Consider the following 5,795-nt stretch of genomic DNA (forward strand, 5'->3'; position numbering starts at 1 on the left):
CCTCTGATACGCAAGTGTCTTACCAATAAGGCTAGTTGCTACTTTTTGCTTACAAGGTACAACCAGCATAATGTCATCAATGTAACGGACCAATGTGATATCTCGTGAAAATTGATCAAGATCCCTATGTACTAACTGATAAAATAGAACTGAAGAGTTGATATACCCCTGAGGTAGGACAATGAGGGTGTACTTCTGGCCTTGCCAGCAGAAAACAAACTGCTTCAGGTGGTTCTTATGGACAGGGGTGGAGAAAACGGCATTTGTCAGTCAATAGCTGCATACCAGGCACCAGGAGATGTGTCGGTTTTCTCGAGCAAAGAAACCATATCTGGTACAGCAGATGCAATTGGAGTCACCACCTGGTTAAGCCTACAATAATCCACCGCCATTCTCAAAGATCCATCTGTCATCTGCGTAAGCCAACTAGGAGAGTTGAATGGGGAGGTGGTGGGAGTCATCACCCCTGCATCTTTCAAGTCCTTGATGGTGACACTAATCTCTGCAGTTCCTCCAGGAATGTGATATTGATTTTGATTTACTATTTTTCTAAAACTGTCTATAGGCAGTTCTAGTGGCTTCTGCTTGGCCTTTCCCACCATAATAGCCCTCACTCCACCGGTCAGGGAACCAATGTGGAGATTCTGCCAGCTGCTCAGTATGTCTATTCCAATTATGCATTCTGAAGCTAGGGAAATAACCACAGGATGGGTTCAGAGACCCACTGGACTCACTGTGAGATGGACTGGAGCTAAAACTCTATTGACCACCTGACTTCCACTAGCCTGTACTCTGACTGGTGAACCACAGTAATGTTTTGGGTCTCCTGGAATTAGTGTCAGTTCAGAACCAGTATCCAGTAACCCCTGAAAAGTCTGATTATTTCCTTTCCTCAATGTATAATTGCCCTGGTAAAAGGCCGAAGGTTCCTTTTGGGAAGTCTGGGAGAAAGATTAATAGTATATATTTTCAGTAGTGCACTGGGGTTCTTCCTCAAGGGGTTCTGGGTTTTGTAACCCTAACCTTAACCCTATGTCCTAACTCAAGGCAGTCAAGGAGGAGGGTTACCTCTTACTCAAGGGAGGGTAATCTTTTTGTTTTATTTAGACCTTGAACTGATTGGATGAGGCTTACCCACAGTAGGGATAGCGATATGATTTACTCAGTCTCCTGATTCAAATATTAATCTGTTTCAGAAATACTCTCATAGACACACCCAGAATAATGTTTGACTAAATGTCTGGGCACCTATGGCTCAGTCAAGTTCACACATAAAATTAACCATACAGCACTTTTAAACAAAAATCTTAAAAATCTGGTTCTCAAATGACACAGCTAAGAAAAAGGCATAAAACACTTTGGGAGAAAACATTCTTAACAGTCTTTTGTCATTTACAGACAGTTCTGGGCGTACTCTGATGCTTTTGCAAAAACGTTCCTATAAAAATGTTTCATCTTCAAGGAATTCATGGAAAAGACTCTGACAAGTACATGTTTCTGGTAACTGACTATACTGCTGAACTGAATGAATAAGCATTTTCAGAACTCTAATGGAAAACTGATGAATTCATAAAAGTGCTAAAAAAAGATCAAGATGAAAAAAAATTAATTACATGGAACTGAGTGAACTGATGAGGACGATTATAATTTTTGTGACTTTCTGTTTGAATAAAAAAAAAAGAATCCCACAAGAACTCAGAAGCAAAAAAATATACAAATCAATTTTCACTGCAAAGTAAAGGAGCTGTTACAGTGCAGGATTACTGGACTGAATGTCAATATTATGACATAGTATGGGTGTGTTTCGTGTTTGGTAACCGCAATCATTGTTGCTTTTGTTGTGGTCATCCATTTACAATGCTTGGTGTCAGTTTATTTATCTCTTGTAAAAACAAAATACAGTGTGTGTGAAAAAATAAAATAAAATGAAATGCAAAAAAATCTTTATTCAGTATTATAAAGAACTCATAATTAAATACTAAGAAGCCATAAACAACTCAATTTTTACTTTATTAAATTTTATTCATTTATTTATTTTATACAGCAGGTATAGTCATCAATTTTATACACATCAGTGTATACATGTCAATCCCAAACGCCCAATTCATCACACCCCCACCCCCCACCCCACCGCTTTCCCCACTTGGTGTCCATATGTTTGTTCTCTACATCTGTGTCTCAGTTTCTGCCCTGCAAACTGGTTCATCTGTACCATTTTTCTAGGTTCCACATATATGTGTTAATATACGATATTTGTTTTTCTCTTTCTGGCTTACTTCACTCTGTATAACAGTCTCTAGGTCCATCCACGTCTCTACAAATGACCCAATTTCGTTCTTTTTTATGGCTGAGTAATATTCCATTGTATATATGTACCACATCTTCTTTACCCATTCGTCTGTCGATGGGCATTTAGGTGGCTTTCATGACCTGGCTATTGTAAATAGTGCTGCAATGAACGTTGGGGTGCATGTGTCTTTTTGAATCATGGTTTTCTCTGGGTATATGCCCAGTAGTGGGATTGCTGGATCATATGCTAATTCTATTTGTAGTTTTTTAAGGAGTTCCATACTGTTCTCCATAGTGGCTGTATCAATTTATATTCCCACCAACAGTGCAAGAGGGTTCCCTTTTCACCACACCCTCTCCAGCATTTGTTGTTTGTAGATTTTCTGATGATGCCCATTCTAACTGGTCTGAGGTGATACCTCATTGTAGTTTTGATTTGCATTTCTATAATAATTAGTGATGTTGAGCAGCTTTCCGTGTGCTTCTTGGCCATCTGTATGTCTTCTTTGGAGAAATGTCTATTTAGGTCTTCTGCCCATTTTTGGATTGGGTTGTTTGTTTTTTCAATATTGAGCTGCATGAGCTGTTTATATATTTTGGAGATTAATCCTTTGTCCATTGATTCATTTGCAAATATTTTCTCCCATTCTGTGGGTTGTCTTTTCGTCTTGCTTATGCTTTCCTTTGCTGTGCAAAAGCTTTGAAGTTTCATTAGGTCCCATTTGTTTTCTTTTTGTTTGTTTTTAATTCCATTACTCTAGGAGGTGGGTCAAAAAAGATCTTTCTGTGATTTATGTCAAAGAGTGTTCTTCCTATGTTTTCCTCTAAGAGTTTTATAGTGCCCAGTCTTACATTTAGGTCTCCAATCCATTTTGAGTTTATTTTTGTGTATGGTGTTAGGGAGTGTTCTAATTTTATTCTTTTACATGTAGGTGTCCAGTTTTCCCAGCATCACTTATGGAAGAGACTGTCTTTTCTCCCTTGTATATCCTTGCCTCCTTTGTCATAGATTAGTTGACCATAGATGCATGGGTTTGTCTCTGGGTTTTCTATCTTGTTCCATTGATCTATGTTTCTGTTTTTGTGCCAGTACCATATTGTCTTGATGACTGTAGCTTTGTAGTATAGTCTGAAGTCAGGGAGTCTGATTCCTCCAGCTCCGTTTTTCTCCCTCAAAACTGCTTTGGCTATTTGGGGTCTTTTGTGTCTCCATACAAATTTTAAGAGTTTTTGTTCTAGTTCTGTAAAAAATGCCATTGGTAATTTGATAGGTATTGCATTGAATCTGTAGATTGCTTTAGGTAGTAGAGTCATTTTCACAATATTGATTCTTCCAATCCAAGAACATGGTATATCTCTCTGTCTGTTGGTATCATCTTTAATTTCTTTCATCAGTGTCTTATAGTTTTCTGCATACAGGTCTTTTGTCTCCCTAGGTAGGTTTATTCCTAGGTCTTTTATTCTTTTTGTTGCCATGGTAAATGGGAGTGTTTCCTTAATTTCTCTTTCAGATTTTTCAACATTAGTGTATAGGAATGCAAGAGATTTCTGTGCATTAATTTTGTATCCTGCAACTTTACCAAATTCATTGATTAGCTCTAGTAGTTTTCTGGTGGCATCTTTAGGATTCTCATGTATAGTATCATGTCATCTGCAAACAGTGACAGTTTTACTTCTTCTTTTCCAATTTGGATTCCTTTTATTTATTTTTCTTCTCTGATTGCCATGACTAGGACTTCCAAAACTATGTTGAATAATAGTTGTGAGAGTGGACATCCTTGTCTTGTTCTTGATCTTGGAGGAAATGCTTTCAGTTTTTCACCATTGAGAATGATGTTTGCTGTGGGTTTGTCGTATATGGCCTTTATTATGTTGAGGTAGGTTCCCTCTATGCCCACTTTCTGGAGAGTTTTTTTTTTTTTATCATAAATGGGTGTTGAATTTTGTCAAAAACTTTTTCTGCATCTATTGAGATGATCATATGGTTTTTATTCTTCAATTTGTTAATATGGTGTATCACATTGATTGATTTACGTATATTGAAGAATCCTTGCATATCTGGGATAAATCCCACTTGATCATTGTGTATGATCCTTTTAACGTGTTGTTGGATTCTGTTTGCTAGTGTTTTGTTGAGGATTTTTGCATCTATATTCATCAGTGATACTGGTCTGTAATTTTCTTTTTTTGTAGTATCTTTGTCTGGTTTTGGTATCAGGGTGATGGTGGCCTCATAGAATGAGTTTGGGAGTGTTCCTTCCTCCACAATTTTTTGGAAGAGTTTGAGAAGGATGGGTGTTAGCTCCTCTCTAAATGTTTGATAGAATTCACCTGTGAAGCCATCTGGTCCTGGACTTTTGTTTGTTGGAAGATTTTTAATCACAATTTCAATTTCATTACTTGTGATTGGTCTGTTCATATTTTCTATTTCTTTCCTGTTCAGTCTTGGGAGGTTATACCTTTCTAAGAATTTGTCCATTTCTTCCATGTTGTCCATTTATTGGCCTAGAGTTGCTTGTAGTAGTCTCTTAGGATGCTTTGTATTTCTGTGGTGTCGTAACTTCTCCTTTTTCATTTCTAATTTTACACTAAGAAGCCATAAACAACTCAGTTTTTAAAAAATGGGCAAATGGGCCTGCCTTCCTGCCCAGGCGCAGAGCCGGGCCGCAGGGAATGTCCCGGGACAAGTCCACGGAGACGCCCACTGTACCCCGCCCGGCTCCACTGCTCCCTTTAGGGCCTGAGGCTCGCCGTGTTCCGAAATGGCCGGGGAGTCCGACAAAGCCGTGAAGTACTAGTGGAAGACATCCAGAAGCACAACCACAGCAAGAGCACCTGGCTGATCCTGCCTTACAAGGTGTACAATTTGACCAAATTTTTGGAGGAGCACCCTGGTGGGGTAGAAGTCTTAAGGGAACAAGCTGGAGGTGATGCTACTGAAAACTTTGAGGATGTCCGACACTCTACAGATGCTCGAGAATTGTCCAAAACGTTTATCATTGGGGAGCTGCATCCGGATGACAGGTCAAAGATAACCAAGCCTTCAGAAACTCTTATTACTACTATTGATTCTAATTCCAGCTGGTGGACCAGCTGGGTGATCCCAGCCATCTCAGCACTGGTTGTAGCCCTGATGTATCACTTCTACACATCGGAACACTAAACACGTTCTCAGAAGCCAATGGAAGAAAAGACTGCTTTGGTCCTGGGAGAAAGAAGCCACTGTTAACTGCTTCAGCTGACAGAACCCTTCACCTGAAAATGAATTGAATACACCTGTTTTCCTTTCCTCCTACATTAGACACAAAACAAACCAAAAAGAACTGTTCTTTCTACTCCTGAATTTTTAGAGTGTGCCTTTTTATTCATCAGCTTTGTTTTGATGTTCCATTGCTATGTCATTTGCTCACTGTGGGCACAATCTTTTAAAACATACCACCATGAATGGCTCTTTGATATGTAATTGCCTGTGATGTTTGGAATCTGATTATTTGGCGGTCATTTAA

At 38.9% G+C, this 5,795-nt stretch overlaps 1 pseudogene across 1 annotated transcript; it reads left to right on the forward strand.

The window, feature by feature from the left end:
- Positions 1-5,051: 5,051 nt before the first annotated feature.
- Positions 5,052-5,504, forward strand: LOC307180504 (cytochrome b5-like; annotated as a pseudogene). The gene has a single exon. The product of its transcript is annotated as a cytochrome b5-like (transcript).
- Positions 5,505-5,795: the final 291 nt, after the last annotated feature.

The sequence above is a fragment of the Stenella coeruleoalba genome (genome assembly GCF_951394435.1).
Source record: "Stenella coeruleoalba genome assembly, chromosome: X".
Classification (NCBI taxonomy): domain Eukaryota; kingdom Metazoa; phylum Chordata; class Mammalia; order Artiodactyla; family Delphinidae; genus Stenella; species Stenella coeruleoalba.